We start from the raw sequence: 17,718 nt of genomic DNA on the forward strand, positions 1-17,718 counted from the left end.
GATGATAATAACAACAATGATGACACTGATGGAAACAATTGAATTTGCACACAACACTATATTCTGTGGCCATTGCAAAGGTAATGACCACAGAAAGAAAGGTGTGGTCATCAGGAACTACTCTTTTTTTTTTTTTGGGCTAGGCAATGGGGTTAAGTGACTTGCCTTAGGGTCACACAGCTAGTAAGTGTTATGTGTCTGAGGCCGGATTTGAACTCAGGTCCTCCTGAATCCAGGGCCAATGCTCTATCTACTGCACCACCTAGCTGCCCCAGGAACTACTCTTAAGGATGGGTATCAAATACTCCTCTGGTAGAGGTGGCTTGGAAAATCTATTTAGTACTTATGGACATACATTAGAAAGATACATCTCTATTTAGCTGGTACCTGTATTAGAAGATTTGAACATAATAGTACCCCCATTAAAGACAACAAGAATGAAACCTTCAAAATGGCTTTGTGAAGACAAAAAGTATGTTCAAAATTCTTGATATTTGTAATCAAGTATTAAAAGTCAAAGCCATGAGTTCAAGGCAATTTGGGGAGTTAGAGTACCACAAAGAACAAAATAAACAATTGAACATTGCTCACATACCACACCACAAGGGCTTAAAAAGCAAAGGTTTTGTTATGTTTTGTTTTTTTTAAGACTAGGTCTCCCCCCTAAGTGCAGGAGGCTACTCATGGTTCTGTCCTACTTTGACTAGCACAGGAACTATGACTTTTATTTCCAAATCTATGCTTTGTTTCTAACCTGAACCTGTTTTCCCCTCTTTAGGCATTTTGATATCTTCCCTTCCACCCCAACTCCCTGGGTTTATCTTATTAATATCTAACTTTAGTATGGACATCAGATCAGCTTAGCCTACTGCAGCTCAGAACTCCAGACCTCAAGAGATCCACCAGCTTCTGCTGTCCCAGTAGCAGGAATTAGGGGCATGTACCACCAAGCCTAGTAAAAAGCACCACCACCATCACAAGCTCTACCATGCTAGTGCTCCTCCACACCCCAGGATCGCTGCTCAGATCCAACACCATCAAAGAGATCCCTGCAATCCCCCTGTGATTAGCTGCTCCATTCCCTCTCCGTATGTGGGTGCAGAGCTCCAGAAGCAGCCACTAACTGGGGGCTGCACCAGGAGTGGGAGTGAGACAGAGCTCCTCTCTCACCGAGGTCTGACAGACCTTTCCTGATGACTTTCTAAGTTGTCTTTAGTGTTTGTGGGTTGAGAAGTCTGGAAACCGCCATACCTCCCCTTCACTGAGTCCCCTGAGGCCTGCTCCAGGTTCGCTGAGGCCCGATCTTTGCCTGCGTGCACACCCACACTGAACTGTGCTCCTCTCCCAGCCAGACACAATAGATCTTTCCAGTCAACCATGCAGGTTGTCTTGGGCTGGAAATTTGTTTCACTTGTCTTTTTGTGGGTTCTGCTACTCTAGAATTTGTTTAGAGCCATTTTTTTTGCAGGTTTTTGGAGGGGTTTGGGGGAGAGCTCAAGCAAGTCATTGCTTTCACTCCACCATCTTGGCTCCACCCCCACATAGGAGACTTTTAATAAATGCTTATTTCTTTCCTTCCTTGCCTGTTGTGTCTGTGCACGTATTCTTTGCATCTCAGCTTCTAAAGTCTTAGTCTTGGGTAGGGGTAGGAGGTTGACTTCCATTGCTGCTGATGCTCAGCTCTTGAGGTCCCCACTCTTCTCTCCCTAGTTTTGTAGATTCTGTCCCTTTCTGCCTTCTGGCTCCAAGATCTCCATAGTCCCAAGAGACTGTGGGACCAAGAGAGGAATGCTTGTCCCTCTGAACTACAAATCCCAGAATGCTAGTCAGCTCTCAAATCTCTATCACAATGAAGCTTAAAAAACAAAAACCAATCAAACCAAGCAAAAAAACAAACAAACCCCAAAAGAAATCAAAACAAACCCTAAATCAAGCTAATAGGATTTAGGCCTGGAAGTAATCCTAGACGTGATTTTGTCTAACCCATCTTCTCATAGATAAGAAAGTATAAGGCTCAGAGAAATTAAATGACTCCTGCATAGGCAGGACTCGAACCCAGGTTTTCTGAGTCTAAGCCAAATGGAAAAGAAGCCTCCTCACAAAGCAGTAACCTCTTCAGGAGAACACAGAGCAGAATGTTTGTTGTCTTCTATTTGTAGACAAATTGAAAATATTCTTCATTTCCTGGATAAGTTGCTTAAGGGAATAGGTTCACTCGATATTAAACTAATATATAATGCACCTAGATCAGCTTTTTACTTTCTGGTCGACAAAATAGAAAGTCCTCTTTAGTTGACCATTTGGGATTAGCTATCCCTTTCTTTACTGCGCCCATTTTTCTCCTTCATAAGTCCTTTAATTATTTGGTAGCTTTGAGAACAAGCCATAGAAACGGTGTCGTCTCACTTTCTGTTCACCTAGAAACTAAGACAAAATCTCCAACCATGTGTTTCACTACAAATAGGCTAGCATTCACAAAGGCCTTCATCATGGAGGCAAAGTGGACTTGCAAGCCTAGAATTCAGTTGTCTTCTTGGGGAAACAAGTCAATAACAAGCCACAATGTTTTACAGAATCAGTGAGAACAGGGAGATTTTTACACCAAGTATTAGAATCACATTTGCTGATGTTTTCAAATTGCCCTTTTTGATGATAAAATTGACTACTGAATAATGTGAAATTTTATTTTTAGCAAGGGTTTGAGTTGTCAGCAAATAATTGTATTTTGAAAAAGAAAGAGGGGGTTACCTTTCTAAGGGACAGCTAGATGGCACAGTGGATAGTGTTGGGCCTGGAGTTAGGAAAACCTAAGTTCAAAGCCAGCCTCAGACACTTACTAGCTATGCGACTTGGGCAAGTCACTTAACCCTGTTTGCCTCAGTTTCCTTGTCTATAAAATGTGCTGGAAAAGGAAATGGCAAAGCATTCCAGTGTCTTTGCCAAGAAAATCCCAAAGGGAGTCACAAAGAGTTGGACACAACTGAAATGACTGGACAACAACAGAAAACCTTTCTAAGTGTGGAATGGAATGCATGCCTTTTTCTTTTTCATTTGTGAAGGGAACACATTTTCTTAGCAACAGGGTTGGAGACTCTCAGTGTTGGCAGCAAGTGGAATATAGTCCAACCTGTGCCTAATCATGAGTCCAGAAAATACCCAACAAATGTAGCACATACATAGATAGAAGCCTACAGTTGTGTGTGTGTGAGTGTGTGTGTGAGTGAGTGAGAGTGGTATTTATGAAGTAAAAAGCCCAGTGATGTTTTGGAAAGAGCATTTGAAATCAGAACACCAATTTAGAAGTAAAATAGATTTTTTTTTCTGGAAGTGGCTAAGTTCATCCTCATTTTATTTTGTTTGGTATAAACTTAGATATTTTTCTCCTGGTAGAATGTCCTTGAGAATGGAAGCTATTTCATTTTTGCCTTTTGTATGCCCAGTACCTGGCACATAGTATGCACTTAAAAATATTTGTTGAATGATTGACTGATTAAGCAAAAGCTAGATGACCAGTTGTGAGGTTCATTGGGATTCTCCTGTTGTGGGTTGAATAAGACCCTTCCATTTCTGAAATTTTGTGATTATGTGAGTTTGCCTCAAGTCCTGGTTTCTGAATCTTATCACCCATGTAATCCTGGGGAAGTTACCTGGTCTTTACCTTAATCTTCCCAGCTGCAAAATGTTGCTAAGAATGCTTGTATAACCTACCTGACAAGGTTGTTCTGAAGGAAAGTACCTTGTAAAGATCAAAAAGCAGTGATTTGTCAGTTCTCAGAGCAGTGCAACTCTTAACTTTCTTCCTAATACAGTGTAAGCTCCTGAAGGGCAAAACCTTTTTTTTTTCATTTGCATTCTCAATACCTTATATAGTGCCCAGAACATAGTAACTAACACTTAATAAATGTTTGTGGTTATTACTCAATAATAGGTTTATTATTAAATAATAATTAGTCACACTTATTTGTTAAAATAAGTTTTGGTTCTGCCTCACTCCGGGAATTCTTTATTCTCTAGCTCAAAGCACACACATCAGCATCAGTGAGCTCACAGATCCATCCAAATATCATGGTGCCTTTGAATTCAGATGAAGATCATGGCTTGTCTTCCCTTATGATCTTTACCATTCCCATTGTTCATTGTAGAGCAGTAGCTTTCTTTAGCCTTCTGTTTTTTGAGTTGTGATTGTCATCTTCCTCGATAGGGAAATGGAAAATAAAAAAATGAAAGCAATGGAAAATATATTTTTAAAAAATAACATGAGGTGGTCCGATCCAGAATTCTTTTATAGTTTGGATAAGAATTCTACTACCATCATTTCTGCCACTTTCAGGTAAGCTGCCATTTCAACAGACAAAGAAAGTCAAGTGCTACAATAAGGTGGTTTTCTATTAAGTAATTCACAGGGTCCTCAGCTCCATAGACACTATACACCAGTGACTTCAAATCTAGGTTATGAATGTAATCTCAGGAGAAACATGACTCATATTTTATCTACTTTACCAACCTTTTTAAGAGCATAAAAGAGGTCTGAGACCAAAATATTTGAGAGCTGCTGCTCCAGATAATGTATTGAATTGTTTTATATGTGTCTGTTCTATCCTCCCAATTAGATTTTCGGTTTTTTAAGATCAGACACAGGGACCTTATCTTACATATCTATACTCAAAAGGGGGAGAGAGATTGTGAAGAATACAGAGAATTGCCTGATAAGTAATTGCTAATTGATTGATACATATACACATAATTAAAGCTTGCAAAGTTTGTTTGAAGTAGAAGAAAAAAATTGCTTAATAAATTAGGTAAATTATTGCATAAATGTTTTCATGATAAATTCAATATGTTGAAACATATAGTAGGACATAGAATCTGTATAAAGCACTACACATTCTGTTTTTAATTTATTACACTAAAGGGGAAATTTTCCCCCCCACTTTTTTTTTTTAAGGCAATTGGAGTTAAGTGACTTGCCCAGGGTCACACAGTTAGTAAGTATCAAATGTTCGGTCTGAGGCCAGATTTGAACTCAGGTCCTCCTGACTCCAGGGCCAGTGCTCTATCCCCTGTGCCACCTAGCTGCCCCTGCTTTTCCTTAGTCTTTTGAATTGCCCTGGACCAAGGGAAAAAATCACATCTCCTGCCCACTTCATTGACTAATACTGATTGATGCCAAACTTCTTTGAAATGAGCTGGTTTTGTGCTTTGTCTCTCTTGTGTAGTAGGAAGGATTTACCAAAGTTTATATTCCCTAAACCAGGGCAGAGCCATTGAGAACCCACATCATGGTGGGGCATTGGGATGGAACCTGAGTGAAGAAAAGAGATAAATATGTAAAGAAAAACACATAATATTTGAAGATGGGGATGAATAGGACATGTGCTAGAAAAATACCTTTCTCTTGAAAGATGCTGTAGTAATGCTTAGGTGTGAAGGAAAAACAACTTACTGTCCTAATAAAAACATTTTCCTATCAGTTTGGTATTGTTCAGAATCAACCATTTCACACTTATTAAGTGTCTACTATGTGCCAAGCACTGAGCTAGACACTGGAGCCATATTAAAATGCTTTAAAACTTTGGACATCTAAAAACATTATGGATTCTTTTTGAATGTTCTTAATTCACGATCTTAATTCAAAAACATGAGAAAAAAACACCACCATAAAACCATCACCACATAAAAAAGGGAGTGACACCTATGTGATGGTGTTATTTTCTCAGAATTATTCTTCTATTTCACAAACAAAATCAAAACTAAGAATTAGTAATAAGGAGACAATCTTCATTATTTCTATGGGGATTTTAATGTTTAAATATGAATCCATGGAGTCTCTGTTCATTATTATACAGTGTTACCATTTTATAATTTAATCCAAGAACTAATTATGATACACAGGAGGTCATTAAAATATGTATTAGCTTAATAAACTTAACTAGCATGACTCCTGCTGGACCAAATTTAATAGAAAATCTTCATTTCCCTGCAGGGCCTTTCAGCCTTTGCTTTGGGCATTCAGTAGTTTTGATTGTGGGTTATTATTATTTATATTTCACAAAGAGCAGGGACTGGGTCAAGCAGTTTCCCTGGGAGCTTGCAAATTAACAGGACAAGTGGTACCCAGAGGACAGACATCATCAGCAGAGGAGACAGAGTTAGAAGGCTTAGTGGAAGAGTTTACAGTTAGTTATTTTCCACCCTTGAAAATGGGAAGGAAGACCAAAGTTTACTCATTATTTTGTATCATTCCATTTATAACCTGTGTTGTGAAAGAAATAAAAAAATTTGTAAAGATCAACTATAGGAAAAATAGTCAATCAGGAGAAAAGCCTTTGGAGTGGAGAGAATATGCAGGCACAAAAGAATGCTTGAGGAACCATATGGAAAGTGGGAGTTTATTAGCTTTTGATAAGAGAATAAAAATTCTATCACTTTGTTTAAGACACTGGAGCTAGAGTTCAATTCAATATACATTTGTTAAGCACTGACTTTGTGCCTTATAATTACCCTTCTTACCCTTAGTGAGCATACATTATTCTATTGGAATGGATGGAAAAGTAAATCTATTTTTATCTGAGATTCATATCCATAGAATTATAGAATATCAGAATTAAAAGGGACTCATAGGCCATGTAGTCCAATACATACTTGAGCGAGGATCCTTGTTCTAACATATCAGATAATTGATAATATGGCTTCTACTAGAAGACCATCAGTAATTGGGAACATATTACCTTTCCAAGTAGTACATTTTACAGCTCAAAGTATTGGGAAAGGTTTCTTTCCCCCTTATACTGAGTTAGAATTTGCCTTTATGCTTTTTTATCCATTATTCTTAATTCTGTTCTCCAAGACCAAGCAGATCAAGTTGAACCCTTAACTTACTAAATACTTTAAGACCATGATCATGTAGCCCTTAAGTTGTTTCTCCCAGGTAAACATCATAAGTTTCCTCAACTAATTTTCCTGCTGAGTTCATTCTCTATCACTAGTACCAGAAAGCATACACACACACACACACACACACACACACACACACACACACACACACACACACATACATACATATATATTGCATTAATGTCTGAAAAATGCTTTACACTTATTAGCTTATTTTATTGTCATAATAAACATGTGAGAGAACTGCTGTTTCTCTGTTGAATTGTTTTATGAATATAATTCTCAGCCCCCAAAGAAGCAGCCTTGACTTGTATCAGCAAAGGGTTTGAAAGAACAGATAATCTGGATAGTGGACATAAGATGCAATTCCTATTTCTTGGTAGAAATGGCCTGTCAAAGGTGGTGGCGGGAGAAGGGTGTAGGGAGAAGAAGCTTCAGGAAGCTGAGTGTCAAAGGGGAAAGCTACTGAGTCCTTGGTGGTAGCTCAATGACTGAGCATATATAGCTTGTTGTACCTACTCCTCTCCATTTGCCATCTAAAACCTTCTTGATCAGACTCAGGAGGCGTGGCTGAAAATATTTGGCAGCATGATACTCATGAAAAGGTCATGCTTTGCAGCTTTTAGGCTCTGAGTATCATAATAATTTTTGGCTTTGCCTCTTGGAATGCACAATATCTTGACCCTGAAAGAGTCATATATATGTATATATGTATATATGTGTATACACACATATGTGTACATATATATATATTAAAACATATATAACACACACACACACTCACACACACACACACACACACACATATATTGCCCACAATTTTATTTGTATGATGCCATTATGCCTCAGAAATCCATTATAGGTTTTGTGTTATTTAGCTGCAAATTATTCCTGTATTGTATATCATTTCTTAAGTTTGCCTATTTATCATCTCCCCAATTTAGCTGCCATCATGGTAGCTACTAGGGAGAATGTTATCCATCCATTTCCAACATATTTCCTACCTTGCAACACCGTGAGGAGGCATGTATTTTATACTATGCCATGTAAACCATATACTATGGTATCATCATTATTCTTTTAAATCAGAAATTTGTAATAAAGTTTAACTGTTATGAACCTCAAATGGAAATGAAGTTTGGAATCTTCGTGGATATTAGAATGAATCAAAAACCAACTAGGACTAACTCAATACTGTAGTACATGGGAAAAAGTGTGTCTGTATTTTATTATATTTATTTGACACTAGTGAATATCATTTTCCACAGAAGTCCTAATCCAATCTGTCATTTGTTATAGTGTGTAGAAGGATGTTCATAGAACACGTTGCATCACAACCTGCAATGAACATCACCTTTTGCCCTTTTGCTGAGAGTTGAAGATAGGGATAGGACGCTGGCTTTGATCATCAGAGGACCTAGGTTCAAATCTCAGTCCTGCTTATTACCTACATGACCGTGGACATATGTCTCTGGGCCTGTTTCTTCATTTATGAAATAGAAATGTTGGTCCAGATGACCTGTAAGCTTACTTCCACGTCTAAAGGTGTCTTTACTGGATCATCCCTTGAAGGAAACAGGAAGGACAAATAGCATTGTCTGCCCCAAGGTATGACAGGACACACAGCTTCTATTTATGTCTGTGGTATGAAGGTGACCCTGGCTCCTTTAGGGATATGTCAACAGAGTACAAGTTTTAGAAGGTACTAAAAAGCTGGAAGGGATTACATGCATGGAAATGGATTATTATGGGCCATAGGAGTTTGGAGAGGCTCATCACTAAAGGTTGGTTACCAACATATTTGGCCTCAATGTTTAATGAAGAGTCTTCAGTAAGGTACGGATGGAATGTGATGTCTGCTTATGTTATTGGAGAGAGTGAGTACGCATATAGATGAAATCATGGATCCTTGAAATATTGTGAAGAAAACAGAAAAAAATATAATGGAGTGGTGAGAATTTGAAATGCTAGTAGATTAAGAATTTTTTTTATTGATTTCTTTTGTCTTCATACAACAGTCATTCCCTGTTCTCCTTTGTGATAACAGAAAAATAATTAACAACAAAAAATTCCAAACATTTTATTTTAAAAATCATGTTCAGGAGGGAGTTTAGGACTTTCATCGTATTTCTTCATATCTTTATAATGCAGCTCTAACTAATAAAAGAGATTAAGCTTTTGAGGGCTCTCCTTTTCTGATGTTTGTCCCCTCCTTTTGCTTATTTTCCAGAAAATGCATTACACAAGTAGCTTCCCCAAGATGATGCTTTTAGTTCCCTAGCAATTATTTTCCTGTTGACTGATCAGGTGAAAATAAATGTCCAAATCGTGTTTACTCTATTAATCTCTGAAATGATTGTATTTTCTAGTCCACCTTAATGTGGAGAAAAACAATATTTTTCTTCTTGTATATCCATGCAAACCATTTTTAGATGATATTTGAAGCTGAGGCAGCTTTGCATTTGTGATGGCACTACTGTGCCTAGGTTTTCACAGCTGGAACTGACCAGCTAGTTGTATGGGCTCTCATCATTGCAATGAAGCTAAAGAACAACTATTCTATGTGAACACCAGTTAACAAAACGGAGCGTTATTAGAATTTAAAGAAGAGCAAGATATAGAGAGGGTGGGGCCATGAACTGCTTTAAAAAATTTTATGGCTGTATTTCAATATAATTGATTTTCTCTATAATCCTGTGTATTTTATCTTATACATTGAAAACTGTCCTGAGAAGGGATCTTTTACCAGACTGTCAGAGAGATCCGTGACAGGGCTGAAAACTTCTGGTGCAGGGGAAAGAGAACGGGATTTGGCATCAGAAGACATGGGCCTTCTGCTTACTTGCTGTATGACTCAGCAAATCATATCATCTTTCTGGGCCCCACTTTCTTCATGCATAAAATGAGAGTGTTGGACTAGATGACTTCTAAGATTCCATCTTCCTGTAAATCTGTGATCCTATGAAAGTGCTATGAGAAATGAGAAGAAGGAAAGATAATTTCTGGTTTGCATAATAAGGGAAAACTTCATGGAGGAGAAGGTGAATTTGAACTAAGTCTTAAAGGAAGAACAGGATTTCAACAGGTGTAAATGAGGAATGGGAAGCTAGGTGGCTCAGTAGATGGAAGGCTGGGCCTGGAGTCAGGAGGACTCCTCTGACATTTACTAGTCATGTGACCCTGGGCCGGTCATTTAACCCTATTTGTCTCAGTTCCTTATCTGTAAAATGAGCTGGAGAAGGAAATAGCAAACTCCTCCAGTGTCTTTGCCAAGGAAACCCCAAATGGAGTTGCAAAGAGTCAGATATGGCTGAAACAATAGAACAATGAATGAGAAATAGGGTGTCCCAGGTATAGGGAATAACAGAATTAAAGGTGGAAAGGCGGAACCAAGAAGGTCATATTCAAGGACAATGAGTAGTCCAGTGTGGCTGTTCATGAAAAGGAGAATGATGAGATAAATCTTAGGCACTGCAAGGTTGCAGACGACCTTGAATGTCAGCAAAGAAGTTTGTTATTCAGAATGCAACTTGGAATCATCCAAGAGTTTTGGACAGAATGACATAGTCAGATACGTCTACAAGGAAGATGAATTTGGAAGTAGTATGAAACACTGAATGTGGAGTGGTGGTGGTGTGTGCAAGAAAGTTGGGAAGCCATGATCTAGTCTGGGAGATAGAACTAGGTTATAACTGAAAATGAGAGATAGGAAAGGCGAGAATGAAATATTATATCCAGAAGTGGAGAATGGTGCATACAAATGCACAGAGATGAGAATTAGAGTATTCTACTTTGGGAATTGCTAATAATCTATTTTTGATTCGAACATAAAAGTATGTAATATAAAGTAAGGCTGAAAAGTTAGATGGAAACCATATTGTGAAGGGCCTTAGATACAAGTCTAAGGAGACTATTTTATATAGGCCATGAGTCAGTAAAAATTTAAGCCACCTAACCTCTGATTCTCCTTCCTCTCCCAGGTGGGAATAACTCTTATGAGATGTGTTGGAAAGTCATATTTGCTCCAATTTCTGAAAGTCTATCCTTTTTTAAACTCACTTGATAATTTATCACTGATCTCTTGCCATGGGCAAGTTTCTTGAGCTTCTCTGAACACAGTTCTTGAGTAACATCCTTCCAGTTTCTGAGCAGAATCATTCTAGGAGGGCAGCTAGGTGGTACAGTGGATACAGCACTGGGCCTAGAAGTCAGGGAGACTCATCTTCTTGAGTTTAAATCTGGCCTCAGATACTTACTAGCTGTGTGACCCTGGGCAAGTCACTTAACCTGTTTGCCCCTCAGTTCCTCATGTGTAAAATGAGCTGGAGAAGGAGGTGGCAAACCATGCCATTATGTTGACCAAGAAAACTCCACGTGGGGCTACAAAGAGTCAAACACAACTGAAAATGACTGAACAACAATGCCAATAACAACAACAACAACATCGTTCTAAGAAGGTCTTTTAGCACTGGATTTAAGGTCTCTGGGAGATAGATTGAGACATGATCTCAATGGGGTGTTGGTGGTTTGACCCTACCTTTATAGAAGTTTTTGAGCTCACAGAACAGTAGAACTGGAGATGACTTAAGAGACCTTTGAATTCCAAGCTTCTCATTATAGAGAAGTAAACAGAGGCCCCAGGAGGGCAAGGAGACGTCATGCATTGATGGCAAAATTGGAGTTAGAACTGAGGTCTTCACAGTTCTCGTAAGAAAATCTTGTTGGTTAAAATGACAAAAAAACCCCCTACTTTTAAAGTCTACAAAGTACTTTTTCTACAAAAACCCTGTGAAATACGAGGGCAATTGTCCACATTTTACAGATGAAGAAACTGATCCCCAAGAGAGGTGAAGTGCTTTGTGAAAGTCAGAAAGTGAATAAGTGGTAAAGCAAGGAATCAAGCCCAGGTGTCCAGACTTCTAGCTGGTTCACTTTCCATGGTTACATGCTGCCTAGATAAAGATGCCTGGATGTAGCTTTGAATAACAAATCAATGATCATTTATTGGCCATGTTGCTGTTTCTATCGATTTTTTAACTCAAGTATAGCAAAGGGATCTGTGGAGAAAGGATTAGGCTCCTGACCCCTATGCTGCTTCATCTATACCTAATTTTATGGCTAGTAAATCAGAGTCTGGGATTTGGTCCATATGTAAGGTAAATTTAAAACGTATCTATCGCTTTCTCTACTTTAAAAGATGAAAACATTTAAATCTCTGAGCATTGATTGTGGAAAGAAAACCCCAGATATACTTAAATCCTTCTGGCAGTGTTATCAAGAGAAAACAGATGATGTAAACATCACCCAGAGAATCATAGAACCTCTTTGTTGTATCCCTTCTGAATCTGATTAATATTGGTTGCCATACAAAATTCAATGCATCTATCTCATTTATTTGAAAAGTGTAAATAAGTGTACTAATATCTTGCTTATTATCATTATCATTTTTTATTGAATACAAAGTATAGAGCATTATGTATAGGCTCTAGGTGTGCAAAGAAACACGTGATAAAGACTTACAAATTAGTTGAAGACATAGGACACGTTTTAAAAAATAAATTCAACAAAAATCATACAATCTTAAGAGATAGATGATACTTCAGTGGCCATTGATTCCAATTCCCTCTCCTTACCTGCCATGCAAGACTCCTTCTTTATAATAGCAGTCATTTTACAAGGTCACAATAATACTTAAATTCAAGTTATAGAAATACATATTTTGTGCCTAATTGAAATCTAAACTCTCGTTAGTGTCAATTGAGTAAAATCTTTTTAGCAACGCTAGGAAAACCCACTTGAACTTTCATGTGGCCCAACTGATTAATTCTGATTATTCTTGATTTCTTAGAACTTAGGTTTCTTAATTCATTCCTGTATTTTTTTAAATAAAGGATGATGCAGGAATGAATAAATGAAAAAGCATTTTCTAAGGGCTTACAATGTGCTAAGGGAAGGGTAAGATGGATATATGGGGATATGTGGCCACTAGATCTGGTATTAATCTAGCAACCACTTCAGGAGGCCACATAAACCATGATTTTTCATTTTGAGCCAAATCAGTGCATGCACATAACCTTTTCTTTTAGGTGGTTCTTTACTTCTACACCAATGATCATGATTTTATGTTTATTGGAAATTAGTGCTTGTTTTAGTATGTCATGACTATTCCTATTTATTGTATTTGAAATGTTCAGATCTTCTACTTGCTTCTTTTAGTTCAGGTTGCAGGAGTGTAAGTGTCAACTTTGCCCTTTTTTTAGGTAGTGAATTTTCCATTTTCTTTCACAAATCTGAGTTATCTTTGCCACCTTCCCTTGGTGATTGATGACATTGCAGCATGTGAAGAAAATCTGCTTTTAACTTTACATTGCTTGTCCTTGTGAAGGAAAGTACCTGTTGCTGTACTTCAATTAAATGAATAATCCATGAAATCACTCCTTACACAATTTCTTTTGATTGTTTCCTTAAAGATATTTTTCCTTGAGTGGTCAGAAAACTCCTTGGAAGATAGAGAATAAGAGGGCATCTACACATCAAAGGAAGTAATGTAAAGAAAGTGCTTTGTGACCTACAACGTGCTATATGAATGCAAATAATTATCGTTGTCATGCAAAATTGATTGTATCTCTCTTAATTTTTTAATCTTTTTACAATAGAGAGGAAAAGGCCACCTGGTTCACTTATTAAAATGGCCAAAATTATTAGATTAAATGACATCATTCTTTCCTTTTTATTAAGAAAATCTATCACGAATAATCACTCAGCTGTAAATACATATTATGTGTTCTAAGTTCCTGGAAAAAGGTGGCTGATACATATATGTATACACATATGATAAGCATATACATATACATACATATATATCCATATACATTTATGTGAAGTACAAGATATGAGATTGAGAAGAAAGTAATCTCATGTCAAATAGTTTGACTATATTTTCAGGTTTCTTAAACTTAAATGGATTTTAAAAAGATCATTCAAGTTTGACTTCTCATATTAAACTTTTAGCATTACAGATCAAGTTCACTGTAATTCTAATATTCTACAAAATGGAGGGAGACAGTTATATTTTACCACCTACTGGTTTGAATTTCACATCATTTGTTTCAATTTTTTTTTAATGTAAATTCAGGGCTAATATAATGGGTTGTTATGAGTACTGGATTAGCTCTCAGGTTAATTGTCACACAGTGTCTTTTGTTACATTCATTTGAATATATTTCCATATCTTGATTTACATATTGCTTGATCTCTTTTTCTCTTGGCTATTCTACCTTCTGTTATTTCCGTTTATAAATTGTCATTAGGTTTTCAAAAAGTCCTTAATGCAGACACCTGGAGGTGAATGTCACTATGTTGGTGTTTCTCTGATGTTTTATACAGTAATTGGTTTTTTTTTCTTCTGCATGAACTCTTTTGTATTTTCTTATGTTTTAGAAGTCATTCCTGCAGTATTTATCCAGGATGATTTTGCTTCCTGCTATGGTGGGGGTTTTTGTTGTGTGTGTTCAGTGTTGACAAGTCAAATGTTTCCCAGCGTCAAAGTTCCTGCAGAGCTAAATGCTTTGCCAGAATTAAAAAGTCTGGGAGGAATAGCAAGGCTCATCAGGGAGTTAGCCTGATGCATGAAAGACCCACGGGAAATAAAATCGTACTAAAGGGAAAAAAATTGAGAGTGGGAGCAATTAATCAGGATTCTGCTGGTGCCCATGTGGCACAATTAGCTTCTGTGGGGCATCAGCAATTTCTCTGACTAGTTTGGCAAATAGATGGCAATTGAAAAAAAATTCCAAATAAATGAAATATTCCTTTAATCTTGTGGAAAAACGTAGGTGCTTTTTTAATTAAAAGAAAAGCTTTTATTCAGATAATTAGATTTCTTTTGTTCTATGAAATAATTTAAAATAATTTTTTTCTTTGAGTTTTCTTTTGAAAAAATAAACACTGCAAACCAAATAATCTTTAGGCTCTTAAAAAATCTTTGTGTCCCCCCTTACCCTCCCTGCCAACCCTTGAAAAAGAGATCCTCAAATCCTCATAGAATTTTTAAATGTCTAGTTCACCTTTTGGGTTAAGCTCTTTAATCCAAAGTACAATATTAGAATGTAGACTCCTAAAGGACAAAGACTTAATGTTCTGTATACCATCTGTCATAATATGGGCCCTTGAAATACTAATTATCATTTTGACTGATCTTTATCATTGAAAAGCACTTGTATTAATAGCCCATGTTTGAGATATTAGGCTCTGTACAAGATAAATTAATAATTCCTAACATCTGGGAGCTTATATTCTATTGTGATGGCAAATTAAATTTCAATTAGTTTATCTCCTTTATTTTTTATGATAGTTATAAAAGCTCACAGTTATATAGCATTTTATGATTTACTAAGCACTTTCCTCCCAAATGGCTTGTGTGGTAAGAATTGTGAAGAGAGGTAGAAAGGACCTTAGAAATCTTTCAGTTGTCATCTTTGGCATATATTTCTTTTGGGGAGAACAGCTACCCCCCATGCTGCCTTGAAAAATGCTGAGCACATATGGTTATAGGATCTGCCTGAGTTTGTATTCTAATAATACAGACTTTGAGAACCTCTGTATAATAGAGAGGCATCAGAATATGGATTTGGTGGAGGTGAATAAATAATATTGACAAGTAATGCACATGCATTCAATTCAGTTGCATTCAACATACACATATTGAGTATATGGTTAGCACTGTGCTAGGCACAGATTTATGCTTATTCACGGCAGATCCTTTATACATTTCTAGTATTTTACTATCATCTGGTCCATCACAAGATGTTAATGTTGTCAAATGATTTGATGATACCAGTAAATCTGTCTCTGTAGATTAATCCTTGATATACTTCTGGCAGATTGTTCTGTTGAAAAATTTGACATTGTGAAAGCAACTAGCATAAAGGTAATACAGATTGCAGCTTACATTTCCATGGTGCTTTATATATATTATCATATTTGGCACAACCAAGTAATATAGTTAGTGAAGTCCCCATCTGGTAAATTAAATGAGTGAAATTTGGAGGTGATGACTTGCCTAAAGCCATATAGCTATTAAGTAGTGGAAACAGGACTTGAACTCCTATCTTCTGACTTTCATGGGGCTGGAAGTGAGGCTGAAATAGGAGAGATCTGCCTAACAGTAAGTTAATTGATTTTTGGTCACTGTGTTTCGTTTCTTACTTCATTTAATCTGCCGTATTGACAATTCCAATATTCTAAGCAAACTGCAAATTCAGGAGTCTAATTTAAAGACTATACAAATATTCACAACACTTGTGTGTCTGTATGCACATAAGTGCATGGTGAATATCATTTGTGTGGGGAAAGAGGTTCTATTCTTGTTGAATAGAACATCAGTTGGTCAACAAGCATTTACTAAACATTTACTCTGTACCAGGCACTGTACTAAGTGCCCGGGATACAAAGAAAGGCAAAAGCACATTCCCTGCTGTCAAAGGACTCCTATTCTAATGGAGGAGACTACATGTAAATAGCTGCATGAACAAAACACCTACCGGGTAAATTGGACGTAATCTTAGAGGGAAGGCACTAGTATTAAAGGGGACCAGGACAGCTTTCTTTCAGAAGGTAGCATTTTAGCTGGGCTTTGAAAGAAGCCAGGGAAGCCTGGAGATAGAGATGAGGAGGAAGCAAATTCTAGATGTGGGTGACTGTTGTGAAAATCCATACAGCTGAGAGATGGCATGTTTTGTATGAGGAACAACAAAGAGGCTAATATTAATGGGTAATAAAGTATATAGAAAGGAGTAAAGTATAAGAGGACTGGAAAGGTAGGAAAAGGCTGATGTTGGTAACTCCCACTTTGGGTATCCCCTCCACTCATCTGATTCTCTGATTTTTTAGATATAAAATACTAGATCTTTCCAGTTTGTTTCAGGACACTGTTGCATTTTTAAAAGTTTGAGAGACATAATTTCTGACTAATTTAATAATTTTATTAATAATGCCAGCATGTTTATTAATAAAAAGATGGCCATTTGGCCATCTCTCTCTTAGAGCAAAGACCATCATGGCAGTGGGTTCATGGTTTATATGCCCATTGGAAGAGGGATGTTCCTGAGGGTGGCCATCAGTTCTCTGATTGGCTAATAATTAAGAGAGAATGAATATTACAGTGAGGGTCTGAACCTATTCAAATGGACTGAACTTTGATTATGTCATTTACTTCTAGGTTATCTCCAGCCTTGGGCAATCTATTCAAAGAATTTATCCCTACCTAAACCTGAGTAGAATTTCTCCACCTGTGTGGAGTCTGAACAAGAAAGTTAGTCCAATCTCATTATCAGTAATATCTTTCAAGAGACTGAACTTTTCAAATCAGGACTTTAGAAAAAGGAGGGAACCCTTGATCTTCTTCTGTCAACATGAATTTAAGAGTCAGTCTTGGAACCAGGAAGACTTTGTTTGTTCAAGCTCTGCCTTTGATACTTACAAGTTCTGTGATCCTGGGCAAGTCACTTGACTCTCACTGCCTTCCAGAAACTCTTGAAGAAAACAGTTACATTGAGTTAATAACATTCTATGCTATACAATATGATAGTCTAATTTTAATTCAGACTATGGTGTTGTCCTTAATTTTAAGATGAAGAGATTGAAATATAATGTGTATTGTGACTGAACTGGTCTATTTTTGGTGGCATTATAAGTGTTTCAGTCAGATAAAGGGATAAGATAGTTTAATATAACTTCATATATTTAGATGGAACTGGGTCTAGAAGGATTAATAGCAAATGAAAATATAGATAATTCAGGACATTATTTATGGATTTCTCATCA

At 37.0% G+C, this 17,718-nt stretch overlaps 1 protein-coding gene across 2 annotated transcripts in view; it reads left to right on the forward strand.

The window, feature by feature from the left end:
* Positions 1 to 17,718, forward strand: part of CNBD1 (cyclic nucleotide binding domain containing 1) — a 464,842-nt gene that overhangs the window by 14,868 nt on the left and 432,256 nt on the right. The window lies entirely within an intron of this gene.

The sequence above is a fragment of the Phascolarctos cinereus genome, unplaced genomic scaffold, assembly GCF_003287225.1.
Source record: "Phascolarctos cinereus isolate Bilbo 61053 unplaced genomic scaffold, phaCin_HiC Scaffold_4;HRSCAF=312, whole genome shotgun sequence".
Taxonomy (NCBI): domain Eukaryota; kingdom Metazoa; phylum Chordata; class Mammalia; order Diprotodontia; family Phascolarctidae; genus Phascolarctos; species Phascolarctos cinereus.